Here is a 22,954-nt window from a genome sequence, read left to right as displayed (position 1 = left end):
AACATTTCTATACCTCTGAAAGTTTAGGCTTTTGTCTGTTTTTCCCGTGTGGTTACATGGAGCCTGCATCAATAAAAGGGCGGTGTACTGTTTTACAAGGCAATAACCTGGTCCCCTTCTGAGGATAATCTACTCCACCCTCTGGTTTTCTCCTACTGGAGAACAAGATCTGTCTTGTTAAACAGCATGCCCATCCTATTAATAGCAGGTTTACAAGCCCTTGTAAAATGGTCGTTGCTATTGCCTGCACAGTAATATGCCTATGGCACCATGTTAAACTACCACGCAGATCGAAAGACACTGAAGCATGTGAAAATATTCTCCTAGCTCGGTGATTATGAACAGGTGGCTCATTACCAACAAAACCTCACCCTTTAGACTTTAATACTCAGGGGTCTGCTCATTTAACTATTCTACATCCACAGGTATGAAGGTAAAGTAGCTGAACAGGTAACACTAGCTACAAATCGTTACGGGTAAATGATTTAAGTGTCCACAAATGCAATAAAATCTAAGGTTAAAAATGCCCTCTTAAACACACCGGCACATCTGAAGCTAAACGTAAATACTGCACAATCCCATTTTCGATGTTGTCCTGCAGCAGGAATGACATAAGCATGATTCTGGGGAGGGGCAGGGGAAAAAAAAGCATATCTCCTTTTAGAAGAAACGCAGTATTAAAACCCGGAGAACGAGAATCAGTCTAAACTAGCATAAAGTACAGAAATACAGATTTTTAAAAGCTCAAAAAAAAATGCATCCACGAATTCAAAGGATTTCAGAAGGACAAAAAGATTGGAAAATTAGTAGAAAGATTTACAGGAAAGGATTAAAACACAGTTGCCGACTCCGGCTCCCCTCTCCTTCCTGCGTAGGCTTCAGCGCCAATGCATAAACGCTGCCCACCAGGGGGGCTGCCCACAAAACCATGATCTGTACTGGTAAGCAACACTTCCACTTTCCACTCATTTCCCATACTTCTTCCGTTTTGTACCAAAGCAGCTTTAGGAACAAGTAGCTGGCAGGGTTATCAGGTCCAGTCCTTGGCTACCGGTGGCAAGAGCATCATACAGCGCTGTTCCTAAATGTAATCGTGCTGGGCTTTCAAACCACCCTGGGTTTCCGCTCTCATTTCTCCTACTGGAAGTGTGTTCCAGATGTCTGCTTTTCTGAAGACAGGAAAATCTTCTAATTTCCTGCCCGAATGTATTTATGGCCAGTTTCTATTCGTTTGCGCTTGTCATCGGAGCAACGCGTGCTACTGCTCCCCTCCATTCGTCTGCCTCGGCTCTTCCTTGGGCTGGAGGAATAGTATTTTGTGTTTCGTTTCGTTTTTTCAAGACAGACTTCCTCTTCCCGCACCCGTAGCAAGGCTGAAGCCTGCCTGACGAGATTCCTCCATTCGAGACCAGGCCGTCTACGTTCCTAGCTTGAAGGCACGTAGCAGAGCGGGTCGTTTGTGCCATGCGAGCCTGTCCCCTCTCGCAACCTGCGCTTCGGCGGGGTCTTCCCTGCTGCCAACCCTTTCTTGCCTTCTGGTCCGTCTGGCAACAAAAGGGTCTCTACAAAAAAATCACCCTTATGATTCAGAGGTTCTCAAATCATCCCATAGGTATTTCAGACCAGAGTTTTCCCGTTATAATTCATCACAAAGATTACCGACTCGCTCCCCGTTTGCTACTCACTTAACAACAGGACGATTTAGCTTAGCCTACCTCAACATTTCCTTCATTTGAGCAACTAGGTCCCCAGATCCATTACAACACGTAGGCCAGCCTGCTTGATGGGGTCGGTTCTCTATCTGCCCCCAAGCCGCTGAAGAGGGACTTGCCATCTGAGGTCTCTCTCGGCTGGGACAACCTTACACAGCCAGAACAAGTCCATCCTGCCTTCAGATTATATTAACTATAGATGAAAGAAAAAGCACAACATTTGTTTCCTATTACAGAGCGTAGGCAGTTTTCCCTAATGAAATAAATCTGAACCTTTGTACAGAAATTCCTCTATCCTGCAGGATCCATTCGTCTCCAAAGGGAACTAGGTCTGTGGGCTTCATTACTTGGAGAAGGAAATTTTCAGGTATGTATAGATAAATTTATGTCCTGATGGCCCCATCATTACCGAGTAAATCTCATTTAGGGGGAGACACGACTTTGGCATGGGACTGCTGGAGCTTAACAGAAGAGGATGATTTATTGAATTTACTCAGGGAGCGAACGCTGTGAAACCGTCAGAACTGCGTCGCCGAATAAACGCTGTAATACAGCGTCACCCCAGGAAGCCTGAAACCTCAAAATCCAACCCATCTAATTGGAGACAGCAAGGATCGGGATGTGTGGTTTAATGGATACGAAAAATATTGCCCCCTACACCTGGGTTGTTCCTGGGAAGCGCTATAAGGATCAACCCGTGGTTGCAGGTGCTGGGATCAGCGCCGCCCTAAGCAAACCCTCAGGGTTCACATCGGTACGCAGTTCTTTTTTCCTGAACCGACTCCGAACGCTGGTACAGGACCTGACCCTGTCTCAGGGATGCTCTCATATACCAACACCAGAGCCGACCCCGAGGCATTCTGGCTGCGTGTCACTTGTTCGTCCCGTCTTCGAGCAACATCCACAGTGTAAACTCTGTAGGCTGACTTCCATCGGAGGGAAAATCATTTCATCCAACAACCCTCTCTGAACCTGTCCCAAGCTGGACGCAGGATTCATTTTTTCAATTGCAAACCTTCTCTCCAAAGACGAGAGGACCAGGAAGGCCTAAGGACCACTGCCACATCAGTCAGAAAGACAAAAACAGCGTCCAGGTGAGAAGGCGGAGAGCAGACCCCTTGTCCAGCTCGGAGACGGATTCCTCCATCACCCCACATGCAGGATCCCGATGCATGAAGACACCATGGCAAGGTGCTTTTCTGGTGTTTGCAAATACAAAGTCAACTTCTGGCCCACCAAAATGGACTCTGAGCGAGCACGGTGCTAGTTCCTACTCGAGCCACGCACGTTTCGGTGCTCAGCTTCTGCAGGCAGCGCGTACGGAAGAACGGGAAGCATCACTCAGCTCAGGACAGAAATGGGTCCTGTCCCTGGGCCCAGGCTGACAGCACTATTTCTGTTTGCTTGTGAGGCCCCGCGAGACGTGCCGACTGTCCCAAGAGGAGCAAGGCTGTCAGCCGTAGAAGGAAGAGCGCTCCCAGACCTCAGTAAATCACTGCTCCAGCTGGTAGAGGCTGCGCTCCCTCCCTCCCTTCTGGGCACCCGCTCCCTGCGCTGGATCGCAAGCCAGATGAACCCTCTCCATTATTTCCAGCTAACTTTTGGCATAAACCGTGTGCTGCCTGCTTCCATAATTGGTGGTACTTTCAGAGAAAGCCAAGGCCCTGCATGCACTGCGAGAGAGAGCAGAAAACAGGGCCTGAGCCTGCAGCAGATCTGACAAGGGAGATGCAAGGGGGTAACAGGAACGGGTGGAGAGCGCTCGCGTGAACCCTGCTTCTCCGAAACGTGCCCATGCAGGAGAGCTGCGCTCACCACAAGTTTCACCGAGCACTGTTATTTGGTTTCTGTGACGCCACTTGCTTGCCTTTGTGGCCAGCTTCGCACTCCTATTATCATTCCTCCAAAACGACACCTTGGAGCTAAAGGGATTCAGCCTCTCGCAGGCCTACTTCAGCATCCGACGTCTGTGTTTATCGTCAACCCACGATACTCCGGGCACCCTGTCACCGTTTCCCCCCCACCTCCCTGCGCCCAGGAATCACACGACTGAAAAGCAATAAATGCATAAATGCAGGATGCGCTGTTCCTCCCCCAACCCAGACAAAACGCCTATCCAGACCCGTCTTGGAAACCTGCGGGGAAAGATCCCCCAGCTTTCCTGGGCAGCTCGTCCCATCGTCCTACCGTTCTTACGGTGACGAAATGTTTCCTGAGGCTTAATCTAAATCTGTTCTGCTGAATTTCGAAGCCACTGCCCCGTGTCCTGCCCTCTGTGGCAAGAAAGAATAATGGCTTTCCACCTTCTCCACGGCAGCCTTTCAAGTATTTGAAAGCTGCTGGCATATCCCTCCGTAAAGTCTTTCTCTCCGAACAAAAAACATGCCTAGTTCTCTCAACCCTTCCTCATATGGCTTGTCCCAGCCCTGTTAGTAACCTAGTCCCTCGCCTTTGGATCCTCTGTTGCCTTAAAATGCAGGGCCCAGGATGAGACAGGCACGGATACCCTGCTTCCTTAAAACCAGTGTTAATATTACCTGATCCTGGAAGAGACCCTGGGAGTGTTTGTCACGTCAAATCATAATGATCACAATTGGAAGAAAATCACTGAAAAAGAAACCCAAACTTCATGCACAAAGCAGGAGAGCTGTCCATGGGTTGGTCAAAGGGGTTTGCAAACACAGGAACACGTTCACGTGCTTCAAATGGAGCCCGACTCCGCTCCGATTTTCTAAGACTAGGAACAAGCAGGGAATGGGCTTTAGGGCTCTGACCTGAAGGAGATGAAGGATGGTTTCATTCATGCCCTGCCATTCCCGTGAGTTGCTCGAGACTGGTCGTGGGGAACCCACCGCTCCCCTGGCTGGTTTGTTCCAATCACGCTCAGCAGTCGAGATGTGCTCACCTTATTTCTCATGTGTTTTATCTAGCTTCAACTTCCAGCTACTGTTCCTTGTTATGCCTTTCTCTAATAGATTAATGATGGGTATTTTCTCACCATGGAGGTACTTAAATACTGCAATCAAGCCATCTTTCAATCATTTCAATAAACTACACAGATTGAGCTCCTTATGTCTCTCCTTGTAAAGTATCTATTCCAGTCGTCAGATCATGGCTCTTTTTCTGCAGTCTTCAGTTTTTCAATATCAAGACGGTGAACAAGAAGTGTACCCGGCAGCCTGCTACTAGTTCTACCAATGCCATATGGAGAGCTAAAATGCACCTTGCACCTGCCTTGCTTGCACATCTAAGCATACATCCAAGGATTACACTAGCTCCTTTTGCCACTACTTTACCTTGGAAGTTCATGTTGCATTGCTCATGTTCAACCCTGGCAAACAGTGGTTCTGAAAAGGCTGGAGCCCCCCTCCAGGAGGTCGGGCACATGTGCCTATTCAAAGATGGACAGCTTTGGGTTTCCTTCCATTAACATGCAGTTTGTTTGAATGGGTCTGTCTACCAAGCAACCTCAACTGCTCTGCACAACAGCCCTGTCGTCATCATTTACCATCCTGCCCATCTCAGCAACAGCGATTTTTTATCCGCTTCCAATCAATGCTGAAGGCATATGGTAACATTGGGCATAGTGCCACTACTCCTGTTTGCTGATGATTCCCTGCAGGCGACTACTCTTGAGATGCTTGCCAGAAGGTGAATCCATCTGATACGTGCTTTGTTGATATTTTAAGAGGGCTACCTTTGCAGCCACGCTGGACCGCTCCGTGGGCTGGACCCCGTCCCACTATCTCACTGCGACCACATGTACAAGGAGCCATTTGCTCTTAAACTGAAAGAGCCTGGCACTGCCCAAGGGTCTAACTCCAGACAGGGATGGATGGGAGTCGTGCCAGGTGTTTGGAGGCAGATGAGGAGTACTGACCACACTTCAACACCTGGAATCTGTTCCTGCGACCACTTGCATTGCATCACTCTCCCTTGTGCTTCAGAAAGCGCTCCAACTTGCAATGCGATCTGTATTCCTTTCTTCGCTGCCTGGCAGCAGCCAGCATTATAAATCTTCTCCGGTGACCCTGGAAAACTTTTATGGGAAGCTGAAGCTATTGACAGGGCAGCACTCAGAGCTGCGAGCTGATCTGCTGGAGCATCTGATCGCAGAGACAAAACAGATGTGTGCCCTACTACCTTTTCCAGTGAGAAGCCTTTAGTCAAAGGGATGTTTCGATTAAGCAGCACTGTGTTTGCAAGAGCGTCCACCTGCGTGCAGGGTGTCAAATGCCACTTCATCATGTTATTAGGCAGATATCACTCGAGTGCTTTCAGGTTTGAAGGAAGGGGCAGAGGTAACAGCTGGTTCAACTCAGCAATGTGCAAAGGGCTTTGCAATATGGAGACAACTATTTCTGATGGGTGGGAGAAACGTTATGCGAAACACCGAGTCCCTGACCACTAGACCAGATAGCCATACAGTACTTACCCACAGCAGAGACCCCAGATTGAATTTGGACTAGTGCACCTGAAGGAACCCTCTGGTCTTAAGAAAACAAGGGTCAGGGAGGCCAGAAATGGCTACCTGGTGGGGCCAGAGACCCTGGACTCCCTTGCTTGTTCTTCTCCCCTGTACCTCACTCCGTGTTCAGGCAAGGAGCAGCGGAAGTGATGGACAAGGCCCGACAATCTGTAGCAGCAGCTGGAACAATATTCTGGGTAGCAGGTGCAGCAACCCACAGCAGTTTCATCGAAGCATAGAAAACAAGGGTGGGAAGGACCTCGGGAGGTGACATCCAGTCCAACCCCTGCTCCAAGCAGGACCAGCCCCAGCTACATCATCCCGGCCAAGGCTTTGTCTACCCAGGTCTACAAAACCTCCAAGGATGGAGAGTCCACCACCTCTCTGGGGAGCCTGTCCCAGTGCTTCACCACCCTCCTAGTGAAAGTCTTTCCTAATGTCCAACCTAAACCTCTCTTGCTGCAACCTGAGCCCGTTGCTCCTTGTTCTGTCATCCGCCCCCACTGAGAGCAGTCCAGCTCCAGCCTCTTTGGACCCACCCCACAGGGAGCCGAAAGCTGCTATCAAACCCCACTTTCAGCCTTCTCTTCTGCAGACTAGTAGCCAAATGCTTTCATAGGAAACCCCCTGTTTTGCTACTGTGGCAGAGAGAAACCTGGGCGCTTGAGTGCCCCAGACGACAGCCATGCACAGGGCAGCATCAGTGGCTGCGCTGCCGCCAGCATAGGGTACCACCGCACTGTTGAGCAGATTATTTTCCCCTACGTTCATCACAGGAAACTCATGTGCGTGGCACCTGAATCGACTTGTGTCACAAAGAGCAGCCTAGCCCCTTGCTAAGTCCCTCTACTTCAGACCTGCCACCAGCCTTGCAGCTGCAGGAGGAGCAATCAGGCTGGGCTGTAATGCTGAGCACCACTCAGCTCACAGGCGAGTCGCTGTGTCTTCCTGGGATTTTAATTAGCAGAGGCAGATTTACAGGATGCTGCAATCCACCAGCCAAAAACAAGCCCAAGGGCTCGCTGGACTATACACCAACTTGCACCACCTGTGTTGATCGCTGCACAGACCCTAGGTCCACGCTCCACTAACTAGACGGCACTGAATAAAAATAGTCTAAACAAACAACATGATCCAAAAACTTCCCAAGACAGCATGGCATTGAAGCGGCGGGATTCTCTAAATACTCCTTCTAAATAACAGTTCGCAAAACCATAGGCGAGGGAGAGGTGAAGTTATTCCTTTATCTAAATACTGCAGGCTGAAAATACCTATTCACTTGCTTTCTCATCATTCCAGTTCGCCAACCAGCACAGCAAGATCTACAGCTCCCTAACAAGCCCACGGGGCCTGACACACGGAGCCACTGTATTTTAGGTCTTCATGCTCAGCATTAAATGTAGCTGAAATGGGACCAAAATGTAAAGCATTACAAAGAAAGTCATTCTGAGCTATAGAAAACAGCAAAAAGTTGCATCCTTTGTATTGTGGTAGCACCTGAAAACTCTAGCCCCACTGTGCTAGGCACTGCCCCAGCGAGCTACGGCAAAGGAAACGTGGGAGAGGAGACGGTGCTTATCGTGTTAGCCATTAGTGGCATGCCAGAGGCCTAATTCATTAGGGATTTTAGTTTTCTTTTCGCATCGGGACAAAGGTGGTCCCGAGAAAGGCTCTGGAGGGAAGGATTTGGGGAGCTACTGCATGCAGAAGGGGTGGCGCAGCAGGAAACGTGAAAGAAAAGTCTGACAAGTGTGCAACCAAGACTGGAACCACGACTGGAGACCAGGTTCAACACCGAGGGCATAAAACAGGCTGTGCAGGTATGAGACAGACAACAGTAATTTGTGCTTGATGGGGTACAGAAAGGGGTCAGCCACTGCTAGACTCAAAGTATTCAACTGCTTTTGGTGGTGAGGGAGGCTTCGATTATTGCAGACACGTGATCTAGGCCATCAGGGGCCAACCTTTCTGGCAGACCTACCAGAAATTAGGCCCATACGTTCCCCAAGTGCCACACCAATCCCTTTCCCTTACCCGATCTGCTGCTCGGCTTTCTGCTCTATCTGCGGCTGTGCTGCCAGTCCCCTCCCCAGCCTGCCACGTGCCACTCGCAGAGGCTCCCGTGTCACTCGTAGCATCCATGCTGCAGGTTGTCCATCCCTTATCTAGGAGCTGCTGAAACAGGAACCCGTTTCCTGCCGGTCTAGAAGAGACTGAGAGCTCGAAATTGTGTGAAAGACAGGGAAGGACGAGGAGAGAGAGACTGTACAGCCTGCCGCAATGAACGTGGCCTAAAGAAGGAATCAGAGGGAAAAGGACGATTTTGTACGATCTCAAACCTTTCTGAAGGCGACCACGAGTACAAAAATTAGCCTGATGTGAAAAGACATGTCCTGTTCCTCTCTGTGCCCGGCAGAAACCTGTCTCAGGACCCCGAGTCAGCAGACAAAGCCAGTAATCCCTCCTGATCTCTCTCCTCGAGTGCTAAGAGGATGTCCAGTGTCAGCAACATGTTTCTGTGGTCTGGCTTAAACAAGCCTTTCTAGGCAGAAGAACCCAGCACTGCTGTGCTGTGGTTGAGTCGGGGTGGTCTGTAATGATTTATGAATGCTAGATGGTTTGCCTGACTGTTGTAGCAGGGGTTAACACAAGACACAAACTGCACATACGGAGGAAAGAATAAAACAGCTTCAGATGCCCATTCCTGTACCAACACTTAAAGGATTATGCCATTTGCTTTCAAGTGCCACCTCCAACATCCAGCTTAGCTCGCTAAACCAGTCTGTCAGATGAACGGATCCCAGATGGAGGAACCCGGACCAAAGGATCCAAGAGGGGGTAAGGAGTAAGAAGAACCTGAAAGCAAAATAAAACCGGACGGATGCCAGAGTGGGGACACCACCTAGGAGGGTCCCCGTGATGATGGTGGCTAAGCCCTAGGCAAAAGGCCTCTGCTTATGTTTCTTGCTGTTTTAAAGCCTCTTTTTCTTATGCTATGCTTTGTTTGATCGCCTGTTAAAATAAAACGATACTTTGGCTTAAGGGGCTGCTTTGATTCGCTGTATGCAGCACGGACCACAGCTTGCGAGGGGGGAAACTGGTGGGTACCACAGAATCATGAAAAATGAGGGCTGGAAGGGAGCTCGGGAGGTCACGTCTAGCCCAACCCCTGCTAAAAGACCAGCCCCAACTACATCATCCCAGCCAAGGCTTTGTCTGCGTGGGTTGTAAACACCTCCAAGGATGGAGAGTTCACCACCTCTCTGGGTAACCTGGTCCAGTGTTTTACCACCCTCCCAGTGAGAAAACCCTTCCTAACATCCAGCCTCAACTTCCCTTGCTGCAAGTTGAGCCCATTGCTCCTTGTCCTGTCATCTGCCCCCACTGACAGCAAATCCAGCTGGACCGCTGCTGCAGACATGGCTGTATGCAAGGACCCGGCCCAGCAGCGAGAGAACGGCGTGATTCACCCAAAAGGGAATCACGCGACGCCTCCTTCCCGGAGCAGTCCGAGAGGGCGCTAGCTCTGTAACCACAGCACCTTCTACCCCTTATGTTCAAATATATTTTGCTGCAATAACACAGCACAAACCAAGACTTCTCTGTCTTTTACAGTACATTGGTTTTGCAATTGTAACCACCAGCTGGCAGAAGGGAGTACGCTCTGAAATCAAACCGCCAGTGGCAAAAAAAACACTGCCCTTCACAAATTAAGCATTTCACGCACCAAAGAGAAGAGATTTAGGGCTGACGCAGGGAAACCGGCTGTGCTTAACCTGGTTAAAATAACACAGTCATATCATTGCCTAGTCTTGTTTGAAATGATTGCTATCTCTTTGAATTCTACTAGGTGTTCTCACCTTTTCCTTATACTACCTGACTGGCTTTTCTCTTCTTTTCTTAAAATGATGCATTGATTGGGTTTTTTTAATGGCTTCTGAATGTTGAGCCCAATACACTCCTGCTTTTAAAAAAAACCTCTGCTAATGGTATTTTCCTTCCTTTCACATCAGACAGCCTGCACTGATCAGGCTTCGCTTTGCCACTGATCCCATCACCCTACTTTCCAGCATCCTGCATTAGTAAAAATACAAGCCTAGAAGTGCAACTCAGTTTAGCCCATGCCCTGAACATGAGCTGCAGCATGGAAGAGTGCAGCTGAAGAAACGGGAGCAGGTCCACATACGTTTCTTTGGTCTTCCAAGAAAAAGACTACAAGATAAAACTTGTTATAGGATGTGCCCTGGCTATAAGCTTCTGCACTGGACAGCAGTGACATGTTCGTCTGACACATCGCCGATTTACTTCCCTTTGCATCATGACAGTGATTTAGATGCCACCAAGGAAACGCTCAGCAAGTGCTGCAGGATGTGCGCTCAGTAAGACCGACGGCTTGCACAACTGTGCAATATGCCAACAGGTGTGCATCGCCTGACACACGCGGCTAGAAGTCGGGATTGAAAACGACAAACTGCCCGGACCTCAGGAACCGGCTCTCCCCGTGCCTCAGATGCAGCTGCAAGGCTTTCGCAGCAAGGCAGTCAGCTCTGCTCGGGCACCCTTAGACCCAAATTTGGAGATTTTTAAAGAGACCACAAGAGCAATTCTTCTCGCTGTGCCCTGTTTCTGTACTTGGCCCCAGATCTAAATGGCATTTCATCCGGAAGAGCCAGGAGCAGCCATGGATTTGGGGTTTTTGTACCTGTTGCTGGCAACGATTCAGGAACGTGACATTTTCAAAACTGGGTTCGCTCCGCTCCCGACTTCAGGACGTTGTGAGAATCCCACTGCCTTCAGCGGGGGCCGCGTTCGGCCAACACCGGGCACGTCTGAGCGTGCAGCCTGGTACCGTAAGAGTCTGCAAGGCAAATCGGTCAGGAAATAATCAGATGCCGTCTCCCAGAGTTGTGCACAGCTGCGTAGTTGGGTCATTAAGAGGTCTGGCTTGCCGCAGCCTTTTGCAGTTATTTGCACGTATGCAAAGTAAAAATAAAACGTAACCAAGCCGCCCTTCTCTGCTCTCACTAGTGTCTGCAGATTTAAACAAGTGCTGGGGGAGCAAAGCGGCAGATGCAGGCCCATGTAGCAAGGCCAGAGGCCTCCAAACCTGGCAGTTTGTGGCAACAAGAGTGAAAAAAGACAACCGAGACTCCAGTCAGTCGCAGGCTGGAATTGGGAAGGACCAGGTATGGAGCAAAGCGTCTTCCCATCCTTCCCCTGGAGCAGCGCGGGGTTGGATCCGACTGGCACAGCAGCTCGGCCTGCAACAGGTCAGGTGTCGCTTAATGGATTTCTTCAGCTTGCTCGACTGCAATGATGGTTTCCCCCTAAACAAATGCGATCGTCAAACATGACATCACTACCGCTCCAAAGCACTTGGCTCAACGGCTTTGAAAGTCTAAACGCTTCACCGCTGCTTGCAGCGCACTTGCTGTTAAACACTTCCCTCTAGCCAACCAGCCCAAGTGACCGGCCCAGTCTTTAGTCTTAAGCCAGCACCGAGGAGGTCACAAAAAAAAAGGATGATTCTTAATAATATTTAGGCTTCTCTGGAGCAAAATCTTATTTCATGTCGCCTTCTGTTTGGGGAAAAAATAATCCTGTGGCAGGAGCAAGACGGAGAGATTTATCGCGAACGGCTCCGCACAGTGCTGATTTGGGGAGGATCTCGCGCTGCCGCAGGGCGCTGCTGTGCCGCTGCCGCCCCATCGCGCTGACAGCTCTCTCCCGAGGGCCTGGCCGTGAAAAGGCTGGAGGAGGGCAGAAAGGGCTGTCAGGTGCAGAGTGGCGTTATGCTTTACAGCACCAGCTGCTTGTGCCTCGCTGATAAGGGCATCTGTTCTTCGGTCAATAGCTCATATCTAGCTTTCCACAGAAGTAGGAAATTAATCATTTCTTAGACGGCCTGTGCTATTGGAGTCGCTTATTGAATGTAGTTCTGGGTCTGTGTGCATGCGCATTAGCAGACGGACATGCACGCCGTCCTCGCTAGCAGCCGTTCGCAGTACAGCACGTATTAGGAAGCAGCCCCCCTTCCCAAGAGCAGACCGGCGCACGACGATGCCCTCCGTGCCCTTGAAGGATTAAGAGAGGGGCCACCACGCTCCTTTTCACTTGTGAACAAAGGCATGTTTAAAGCGGGGGCTGCGGTGATGCCGGGTCAGTGCATTAACCCCATTCACCACCCGGGTCACAAGAGGCACATCCAAATCAGCAAACCCGCAAGGGCTGTTAGGCATTATCGCTTCACATGTTAACTAGAACATACAGTTTTATGATTACAAAAAACAGTCGCCGTCCCCGCTGCCCCCTCCCGAACACACTGGAGCGCGTGGGAAGAGAAGGGCCGAGCGAAACAGCCCCGTTAGGAGGTGTCTGCAGGCTTGGCTGTTGTTGAAGGTAACAATGAATACACACAGTCTTCCCTTTCTTTTATACTCAGGAAGACAATTCACAAGCATTTCCCAGGCAGGAGACATCAATTTACCAAGTAAACACGCTCTCTCCCAGAACGAGCGTGGCGGTGGTCAGATAAATCCACGTGGAGTTCATCAGCGCTCTGGATTTTCCTTTCCCATCCTTAAGCACTCACACACGCAAGCAAATCTCACGGTGACTAAACTCCTGCAGGTTTCTGGTCTAAGCTCAATAGCCGTTCCCCCCTAAAACCTCCATCCTTAATTCCCACTAGTTCAGGAATCACTCTTTGAGCAAATCCACAACCACTTAATCCTCGTAGGCCCTCTCCCTCTCCAGCTGCTCTTCCAAAATGCCAGCTGCCTCCTCAATCTGTACTCAAATAAGTCAGCGGGTGCTGCGTCTAGGAAGCCAGCCCTTCGTCTCCTTTGCTGGTTTACGATCCCCTGCCCGTGAGACCGGGGTGGCTCGCTCTGCCCAGCAGACCCGGAGGACCTTCTCTTCCCCCCCCCACCCCACGGGCAAAAAAAATGTGTATTTTTACTATGGGGGGTGGATCTCCTTTTTCACATTCTCCATCCAATTAAGGGCAGACACTGACACTTGTATCCAGCCACCGGTGAGGTCTTGATTTCATCTCTACACGTCTGCCTTGTCAAATGCAACCGCATCCCAGGGTCCCACCCCAAAGGTTTTGATAAGTATGTTTTCGAGGGCTTCGAGGGCCTGGCTGGGAGATGAGGAGGTGCTGGGATGACAGGGCCATCAGACCCGTTTCCAGTCATGAGCTTGAAACCATTTCCAGCAAGAGCAACCTTGCAGGACACCCATCATCTCCCAGACCAGAACCAGGAACAACTTTTCAAGAGCCCTTGTAGGTCATTTATCTGCTATTTATTATTATTAGTCAAAGGAGATATTTTGTCATCTAGAGACCCATCAGCACATCACTAACCAGAGAGGCCTAGGAAGCTCCAGGGGCAGGCAGGCGAAGTTTGCCCAGACAAGGATTCCCACCGGCTCGAAACAATTCTTCAGCATCGTCATCCAGGAGCGCAGAAAGCCTCAGACCGGCCTAGGCAGGACGCTGACCCGGGATGCAGAAGCTCGCGACAACACACGAGCCTTTTCAACCCCGAGCCCAGGCGGCGTGCCACAAACCAAGAAGCCCAGGTGGCCCAGCCAGACCAGCATGAAAGCACTTCCCTGCTTCATATGTACCGGGACACTTATAATCCTTGTGATCCAAGATACTACTTTCATAAGAGGACCATTATGACGGTTAGAAACTGAAAGCAGGCGACAGACACATTCAGGTATGCATTTACGCTTGCTAAACCTGTAGTCACAGCTCCGAGAAATCTGCTGGCAAAAGCAAATTAAATCCTAGCTGAAAAAGTTACTGGTTGCCTGTGTCATTTCTCCCCCGTCAACCCATAATTCTTCCTGGATCACACAAATTACGGGTGAGAAAAAAAGAAAAAAAAAGAGGCCAAGGAAATAGCAAGGTCCGCTGCACAGCACATAATGGTCTCCCTCAGCAATAACTGCACCACACAGACCAGTGAAACATTTTCTACCCATCCTGCAATATCCCCCACGACAACAGAGACGGTAACGGGCTCTTCCCGGACTCGGTGTCCCGTTCAGATCCTGCTTCCGCTCCAGCCCGCTGGCAAGGGCTGTCGGATCAGCAACCACTGAAGATTTCAGTGAAAGCAAGCCAGCCTCCAGAAATACAGCCAAGGTTTCTGAATCCAGGTTATGTTGCTGATTTCTGGGAGAGGCTTAGATTTGTTAGGGAGAAATCTTTTATTGGACCAGATGCACAGTGGGGACGCGGTTAGACATGCTCTCTTCTTGAGACCTGAAGAACGTCTTGCATTCGAAAGCAGGTCTAACTATCCCCACCACGCAGTTGGTCTAAGCAAAGATATCCTTGCCTCTCGCACAACTCATTTTGCATCACGGCGGCAACATCGCTCACGCTATCGCTGCTTATTTTACATATCTATTTAAATAAGCAAGCAGGAAGTTTTTAAAAAGGAAGGTACTGGGTAAATCATCTTACAGTACGGCTCTGGGAAAGGAAGGCCTATTAAATACCTAATAAACAACCCAATAAATGTCACCTGGAGCTCATAAGTGAAGCTCTGGCTTCTCAATACAAACAGTAACATCTACAGTGTCACAAGAATGGGGACACGCTCCCCAAAGAGCAGACGTAAGAGCTCAACTGTGGCCACTGATGAGCTTGGCAGCATGAAGGGAAGATTAATAAGGCAAGTTCGTTATCTCTTCCAATCAGAGCACACCAACCGCAACGCCAGGAACAGATCACACGGTTATAGCCATGAAAACTAGTTGAAAGAGCACGCCGTACACCATCCTGCCCACAGACATTCAGAGCTAGACCTCGCTGGGCAACGGCCCATTTCGCCTGGTACCGGCTTTGCTGCTCTCCTAGCCCTCGTCGGCATACGACTCTCTGCTCAGTTTGTACCCCTGCCCGGCGCGCGCCACGAGGACAGAAAGCGCTACCCCAGAGGAACACGCTCCGGCAACACGGATGTAGTAGCACAAATAAACGTTGTTCACACGAACTGCTGCACAGAAGACAACTCAGCAGAGATGCATCCTTCGAGTGGGGCCCACAGACCTCAGGTACAGCTTGCAGATGGGATTCAATGGATTACACACCACAACTCAGCATACTTCCATAAAACCACCTAGCGCACGTTCACACGAACTAAGCAGCCACCGGGTCCAGTCTCTACAAGCAACCGTTGAGCTGTCCCGGTCCATTCTCCAACATGCCTCCTTGAGAGGAGACGGCACATTCGGTCTCATCAGATTCCAACTCCTACTCGCCAGTCCCACCTCGTCTGGATACGCGGCGTCGCCGGGATGTTTGACACCACCCAAATGCCTACGGTGTTCCAAGAAACCCATGCCAGTGGCACGCTGCAGCCTCTGTGCTTCAATTGCTGCCAGGCAATATGCTCGCACACTTCTTCTAGGCAAACGTTGCTCCGCGCTGTCCAAAACCCGGCCGAAATTGTCCCAGGCCGGAACAAGCGGCGCGGAGGAACCTGCCAGCGCGGAAGCAAACGGAAGAGCACTGCAGATAAGCATAATGTTTGCATTAGCACAGATCTCAGCACACAGAAACACGCTTTTCCTTGACGCTGCCTCAGCTGCATCTTTTCAAGACAGCCGAGAAGTGTTAATAAAGCTGACCTGTGGTTGAGGAAACCCTGGAGCAGAGTCTTTCCCAGGAGTGCTGAAGCTTGCGGCTCAGGTGCAAGTGAACAGGAGGGTGTAGACCAACATATCCGTTGCCCGGTCAGGTTCAGCCAGGCTATTTCAGCTGGGTTCAGAAACCTGTTCCACAACCTTTGGTGGTTGCTTTGCCCCACGCGAAAATGTGATTTAAAAGCGAAACAAAAGAAGTGCAGTCGTACAACAGGTTTAATTATGATCGTCAAGTGATTTAATCCCCCTTGCCATGTACAATCAGCGTATGTTGAAAAGTGGGCGGCTACCCGTAAAACACCAAACACACATCTTGCTGTTCATTTGCTAAAGGAAATTAATTGCTTCAAGAAGGAACCTGACGAGCTTAGGAACAAGAGGGTCTGATAGGATACCATAGTACTAGTCACCCCGGCATGGACCTGAGTATCTGGTATGTCCATAAAGGAGCTGAAAGAAGTCTCTCTTGCTGGGTGGAAAGCACCTGGTAATCCCATGCTTCAGGAAAACATCCCTCTCCCTCCTCGGGCCGTCCCAGAAACGCTTCCCAGGGCTTTGGGTGCGGAGGAGGGGAGGGGAGGGGGGTGGCCTGCAGAAGCCATGGCAGAGACGTGTGAGGACTCTGCGACTCTAGACCCAATGTTGTCATGCTTTCTACATAAACTCTCTTTATAGCAACACGAAAGGAAAGATTCAGTTGATGCCAATGCCTGTGCTGCCAGAGGGAGATGCCCTCAGTCAATCGGATATTTTAAACAGAATGCCGACTACAAACTTAAGCACAGACAGCATTCATATCAAGGGTCCCGGTGGTTATTAAAACGATTCGGGTTGTTTGATGGCAAATAGTAAAAGTGGCATTTCTTTTCAAATCTGCAAGTAAAGGAAGAAACCAGATTCACTACAGAAACTTAGCATGAAAGGCAACTTGAAAGAGAGATCTGTGTCCATTTTGTTCAGTGAAGGAACCTAATGGCTCTTGCAAAAATCAAGTGCAGCTCTGGGAGCCAGGGCTTCAACCCTTGCAAATGCTTTCGTTAAGGATGAGGCATCCATGTCCTTCTAAAGCCTTGTTTTGTTGAACAAGCTTGCAGCGTATAAACCTTCTGCTAAGTTTTGGCACAACTCGCTGCCTTTTCACAGACATTAATACTAACCCTTACTTGTAAAAGTAGCCATGGAGACTTGACTCCAAGTTGAAGTTTGAGCTCATTAAAGTGACAGGACAGGAGATAATTAATAAATAATTACAAGATGCTAAATATATAGCAGCATTTAGGTTTCTGAGACTTGAGTAAGTTTATAGCTTTCAAACCCCCAGCTTCATTCAGGCATGAATGCTAACACTGCTCTGTGTGGATGGGACTCAAACAGGGGGCACTCGGGTTAAACCTGGAGTTAACCCTGGAATGAAGACCAGCTCTCGAGCAAGACGTACACCGAAGCTGTAGACAGTAGCGCTGCATATGCCAACAGTGTCATGAAACTGCCCCAGTCCACATAACACAGGCCTCTTTTTCTCCCATTAGAGACTGCATTTTCTGCACACCCACTCTGAGCACGGTGCTCCAGGGTTTTTCTCCTACCTGCTGAAACAAACTGATTACAAATCAAGACAGTCGTTCTCGCAACCTGCTTCGAAGTGTGAGAAATTTTCCAAACTGCAGGACTTTTTCATCTGCATCTGGTTGGCAGACACATTTCTGGTTTGTCGCAAGATAAAACACACCAGTTTGATCTTCCTTTGCAATCTGCCATTGCCTTCAAAACAGCCAAGAGCTCCCACCATATAGCTAGCTATATCTTTACAAGGCATAAATCAAAATAAATACCTACCGACACGCCAGTAAAAGGCAATGGGGATTAGGCCAAACTGCCATTTGTCCAGAAGTTTTTCTCTTATTAAATTAGCCTTTAGCTAGAGATCAAAGTTAGCACTACATAAGCTTATACAAATAATCGACAGAAGCTCGCCTAGCTGCAGCGCGCCGTGCACATTAGAGACATGATTTATGCCCCGTATATAAAAAGGACCTAAACATACTAAACATACCAAACATTCCTCCAGACTGGCTAAAACTGACGGATGCTCACCGCCGTTTCCAAATCCTAATGGGACTTTAAAATAGAAATGAAAGGAAGTCTAGATGGATCGGCCTTTTAACAGGTTTACAAGCTCCTGTCATAAGCACATACTTCACAGGATCATTTCTTTTAATCTCTGTAAAATTCATGCCTTCAGTGCCAAATCCCAAGTGAGTTATGCAGGTCATCCTTAGTGATGCCAGTCCAACGGTATCCCCCCCCACACACACACTTTTCCCCCTACAATATAGGTCATAAACAAAGTAAAGTTTTGCTGTTTGTTTAATAAAACTGAAATGCAATAAAAAGTAGCATTTGTCACCTCCCCTCCAATACCGCCTTCCTCAGTCATCAGGATAACAACTGGACGTCTTTCAATGCTCGCATATTGCTTCAAGTAGCTTTCCACAAGTCACTTTTGGGAGTCGAAGGCCCGGTCTCGTGCGAGCTGCCCAGCTGAGGTGGGAATGCTGCACAGGTCACGAAGCAGCAAGGAAACCCAGCTCACCTATACGCAAGGGTCATATGCTTCTCGCCAGAGCGGTCACGGGATCACATTGCAAAAGGGAACGCTGGCAACATGGGGGAAAACGTATTTATTTCAGAAAACTTTGTACCGGTTATGGCAGCAAATCTCAGCTCAGATCAATATAACTGGAAGTAGTGAATGGGAGGATACTTCCTTGCCTCACTTCGTAAGTAGGCTTAAGGGCACTTTATACCTTGTTCTAGTCCGCGGAGGTTTTTACTCCACATCCATCTCAGCCTGAGTCAGATTCCCTGCTAACACAGTTACCTTGGTCTTGTTGAAGGGATCCTTATAAAGCTGGGGGGGAGCCCTTTTTAATTAATTCAAAAATCAGTGGGGCTATTACTTAACAAGTGTTCTAAGAGAAATCTGAATTTTATTTTAATTAGTTCTTGAAAGTTGTGTTGAGAATAACCCTTTAATACTTTCCCAGATGGTCTGGGCAGTTGTTTTTAGAAGTCCAGCTCCAATATCACAACCCAAGCAGAACCCTATCTGGAGCAATGAGATCCAGCCACATCTGAGGGGTTAGGGAAATACAAGGCTTCAGCTATTCACAATGGTCGTAAGAGGCCGGACCGTCCTAGTGCTACACCTCCTACTGATATGCAATGTTCAGGTTCTCCAAGAAGCAATTTTTCTCCCACGTCAAGCAGCACAGGCAAAGGCAATCCAGCCCGCAGACAATACTGTAGTATCATCCACATCCCGCACTTTTCCTGCAAAACCATCCCATGCAGTTGCTTATATCCTGAAATGTCACAGCTGACAACACACTCCAGTCCTCACGTTATTCTGCGACCTGCTGCTGAAATGAAATTGTGACAGGGCTTGAAGACAAAGTGCTCGGATAACTTGTACTGGTGCAAGCCCAGTGAGAGATTAAACAAACCCCTTCCACATCAGCAGCACCGGATAGGAGAGCATGCACTCCTTCCCAACCCTGCTCCATACAAGTGAACTCTTCTCAGCAACATAAAAAGGTGGGTATTAAATAGGGCGCCGTTGCTTTCCTGCCCTCTCAGATGCAAGCATTTTTAGCATGTGCCATCCACCCCACAATCAATGCCAGAGCCAACAGCTGGAGCGTGTTTACTCGTCCCTGCTGATACTGGACCGTGCATATGTTGATCCAGCCTCAATTTAGTGTGAAAGTGCAGGAAGTCAGCAAATCCAGCTGCAAGAACAGGTGCACGTGCAGATGTGCCCGGCATACTCCCCTGTGGTGAAGTGGTTAACACTGTAGACATTCATAAGATTGCAATTAGGATTCAAGATTAACCTGAATTAGACGCTGGGGGAATTTCACAGCTCTCTTCGTGCCATTGTTCCAGTCTCTCTGGCTGCAAACTTAACAAGACAACCATGCGCTGGTTTACCCTGCAAAGGCCATCTTTGCAATCAGGGAGGCCAGAAACTTCATTGAAATAAAAATCTTAGACCTCAGAGACAACAGCAAAAATGTCTGTGGCTTTTACCATAGCGCAGCTTTGAATAATCCCTAGAAGCAGAACAAACATCCCCGAGATATTACAGTCTCAGAGCCCAGTCACCCTCACATACCAAAGCAAAAGCAAGCTGAAGATCGCATTCACCGCATCACCACGAGCGTCATGTCTGGGCTTGTAGCTCCAAGGAGTCTTACCCTCGAGCACCGCTTCTACAAAGCGACCCCTGCATACTCTCAGCTATTTTATTCAGAAAAGCTTTCTGAGCATTGTAGAGACTGGAAGTAATGGTTTGTTCTCATGACACTGGATCATTATTTAACAGACAGTAAGCCAAAAATGAATGCATCCACCCTAAGACACTGATTTATAGTAAACAGTGACATACACTGCCTGGGAAAAGGAATAGCTCCATACCTTCAGAAAGCATTGGACATGGTACAAATGGAAGAAAAATACTGCCAACTGATATTAAACATTGACACCACGTCTCTGAATAGCCCAGCTATGTTCTCTTGATAGTCTCTTTTAATCAGAGGAGGCGGGAAACCGCTTTATTTAAAATGCCAATCATCATCCCATCATGTAAAAAAACCAACGAACCTGACAGACTCGAGAGGCACCAGATGCCAGGTCCGCACTCAGTGTAAAACGTCAAGACCTCGGGGCAACACACACAAGCGGAGAACCTATCCTCACACCTGTAAAACACACTTCGGCAACAGCAGCACCTGCCTTGAAAGGACACTCCAGTTCAGGCCACGGCGTTCCCACGGCCCCAATCCTGCGAAGATTTACTCACAGGTTTAATGCCGCTGGAGTCCCCGCAGCGCGTACACTTCAGCACTTGCTTTAGCTTTGGCACACCCAGGATTTAAAGAACACAACTTGTTTAACTGGACAAAATGCTGCTGTGTCTGTGCCCTGCCTCTGCCCTACAGAAAGGAATAGCTGGAGAATAAGGAAAGAAAATACAGGATTTGTGATCAACTGTATGCAAATCCAGCTTAACAGCAATATTACTGCATACGGATGGTATCTTCTATTCACAACCGCTGCGCCAGTTCCCTGGGCCTGAAAAGTCCATTTGCTGATGGAAAACAGGAGCCCTGCTCACTTACCAAGGAGTCGAGGAATTTCTGTTGAATCACCTGAAAAAGGTAAATACTGGGAAGGCTTGGGAGCTTTTCTAACCTGCCTTTCAGTGACATTATCAAGAGTCTGATAAGTTTCCCTGTCACTCGTTAGAAATCCAGGAACAGGAAGAGAGATGCCAAGAACTGTATCAGCTTTCCTCTAACGATGCTTGGGAAAACTATGACGAGAGGCAGGAAATGACGGTATTTATAGGCAGTATCTGAAGAAAAAGGCAGCAAACACACACCACCGAGCAGCCAGGAGGCTAGATCAGGGAGAGAAAGCTCCTTTCTCCTATGGTACGATATGCAGGGAGCGGGAAGAGATCAGGTCGGGCTCCGTGATCTACTGGCCAAAGGGGCTGGAGCAGAGTCCAGGGTCAAGGCCGAGGCAGGGATCCCAGAGCCTTCCCGAACAGGTGACGGCGCCTCCTGGGGTCTCACCAGCTCAGAGGCTGGGGGGATAACTTTTCAAGCATTATCCTTCCTTCGTATCACCTCCTATCTGAGAACATTATTTATAAATCAGAGATGCGGAGGGCTGAACGGGCCAGCAGAGTTACGCACGGTTAAAATTATAACACGATGCTGTGCCCCGTCTCCACACAGCTTGCATCACTGCGCTGGGGTCAGCGTCTCCCGAAATAAACCTAGTTTATTCATAGATCAGACTTCATGAAAAAAACCCAGGACTACTATCCTTGAAACCGTACCTACAAAGCAAACAGACTGCTGTCTCCCCAGCTATCAAACAGGCACGGTCCTTTCATCAACACTGATAGGATATGGTTAATATGAAATAACAACAATCTAGTACCCCGAGCACTCTCTCCCGAGCCGTAATTTAAATAAAAGCGCTGTGAAGTTAGTCAGAAAGGCACTGAAGATCTTCCCAAGCAATGCAGCAAAATACCTTCAGCTATAAAACTGAGTCACCCTCTTCTGCACTGTCTCTTACTGGAGAAACACAGATTGTAGACTGTATAATTTGAGGCAACTGGAATATCTGTAGCAGGGGAAGAAGAAGGATGAGCACAGGAATGAGTTACCACAGCTAATGCTTCCAGCAGCCTAAAACGCATCGACTTCAAACAGGAACCGCATAGGAAAAACACGACCGATTTGATCACTTGAAGCCTTCGACTGAGGAAAGGCCCTTCGTCTCTATTGCAACCGAAACGATTTCAATCCCTCCCGGACTCTGGAAGGGAACAGGCTCGGCTGTAGAAATATCTTCTACAAACTACTTCTTTGTTACGATCTCACTGCTATTTATCCTGGAAGTGTCACCCGTCATCTCGTTTGCAAACGAAATCCCTTCCTCTTCCAGGTGCGACCTGTTCGTAGGCTTGCTTAATAATGTACTCGACTGTTTGATGGAAAATCACGTTAGCATACGGCGCACTCAAATCCACCCGACAATACTTGATCGTGGACAGCTGCTGTTCTTACAGACGTAAGGGAGGGGAAAATAACGGGGCTACACGGCCAGGAACCTTGCTCGGCGCGGCTCCCGCTCCCGCTCCCGCGGCTTTCAACCCACGGTCCGCAGACCCCGGGGGGCAGGCGAGGGCTAAGGGGCCGCGAAAGGCGACGGCGATCGAGGCGAAGCGTGCGAATACCCGCACTTACCGCCCGGACGGGTCCGCGCCTCCTCTCGCCATTGTTTCGGGGGTCTGCAGATGAAAAAAGGCTGCGAGCCGAAGGATGCATCAAGACATCTGCGCTGGAAACGAGGAACGGTTCCAGCCGCGTCCCTTTCTGTCAAAAAGTGCCCGAAGCGGCCGATCTCGCGAACTTCCCAGTTACCCTGGAAACATCGCCTCCCCCCTGCTTGCCACCAAGCCTGCCCGCGCCCGCGCCCGCCACCGAGGAGCGCCCCACCTCGCACGACGGCGCGTCAA

At 49.2% G+C, this 22,954-nt stretch overlaps 1 protein-coding gene across 2 annotated transcripts in view; it reads right to left on the bottom strand.

Moving 5' to 3' along the window:
* KIAA1671 (KIAA1671 ortholog) overlaps positions 1-22,946 on the bottom strand; it is a 114,727-nt gene extending 91,781 nt beyond the window's left edge. The window contains exons 1-2 of one of the 2 annotated variants that reach the window (XM_025199456.1): positions 22,683-22,946; positions 18,260-18,509 (exon numbers count right to left, since the gene is read on the bottom strand). The gene's annotated coding sequence lies outside the window, so the exon portion shown is untranslated. The remainder of the gene's footprint in view (positions 1-18,259; positions 18,510-22,682) is intronic. The other variant, XM_006015217.3, reaches the window with a different exon arrangement.
* Between the last annotated feature and the right edge of the window lie 8 nt (positions 22,947-22,954).

The sequence above is a fragment of the Alligator sinensis genome, unplaced genomic scaffold (assembly GCF_000455745.1).
Source record: "Alligator sinensis unplaced genomic scaffold, ASM45574v1 scaffold628_2, whole genome shotgun sequence".
In the NCBI taxonomy this organism is placed as follows: Eukaryota; Metazoa; Chordata; order Crocodylia; family Alligatoridae; genus Alligator; species Alligator sinensis.
The sequence above is the reverse complement of the archived record's forward strand: the minus strand, read 5'-3'. Positions and strand labels throughout refer to the sequence as shown.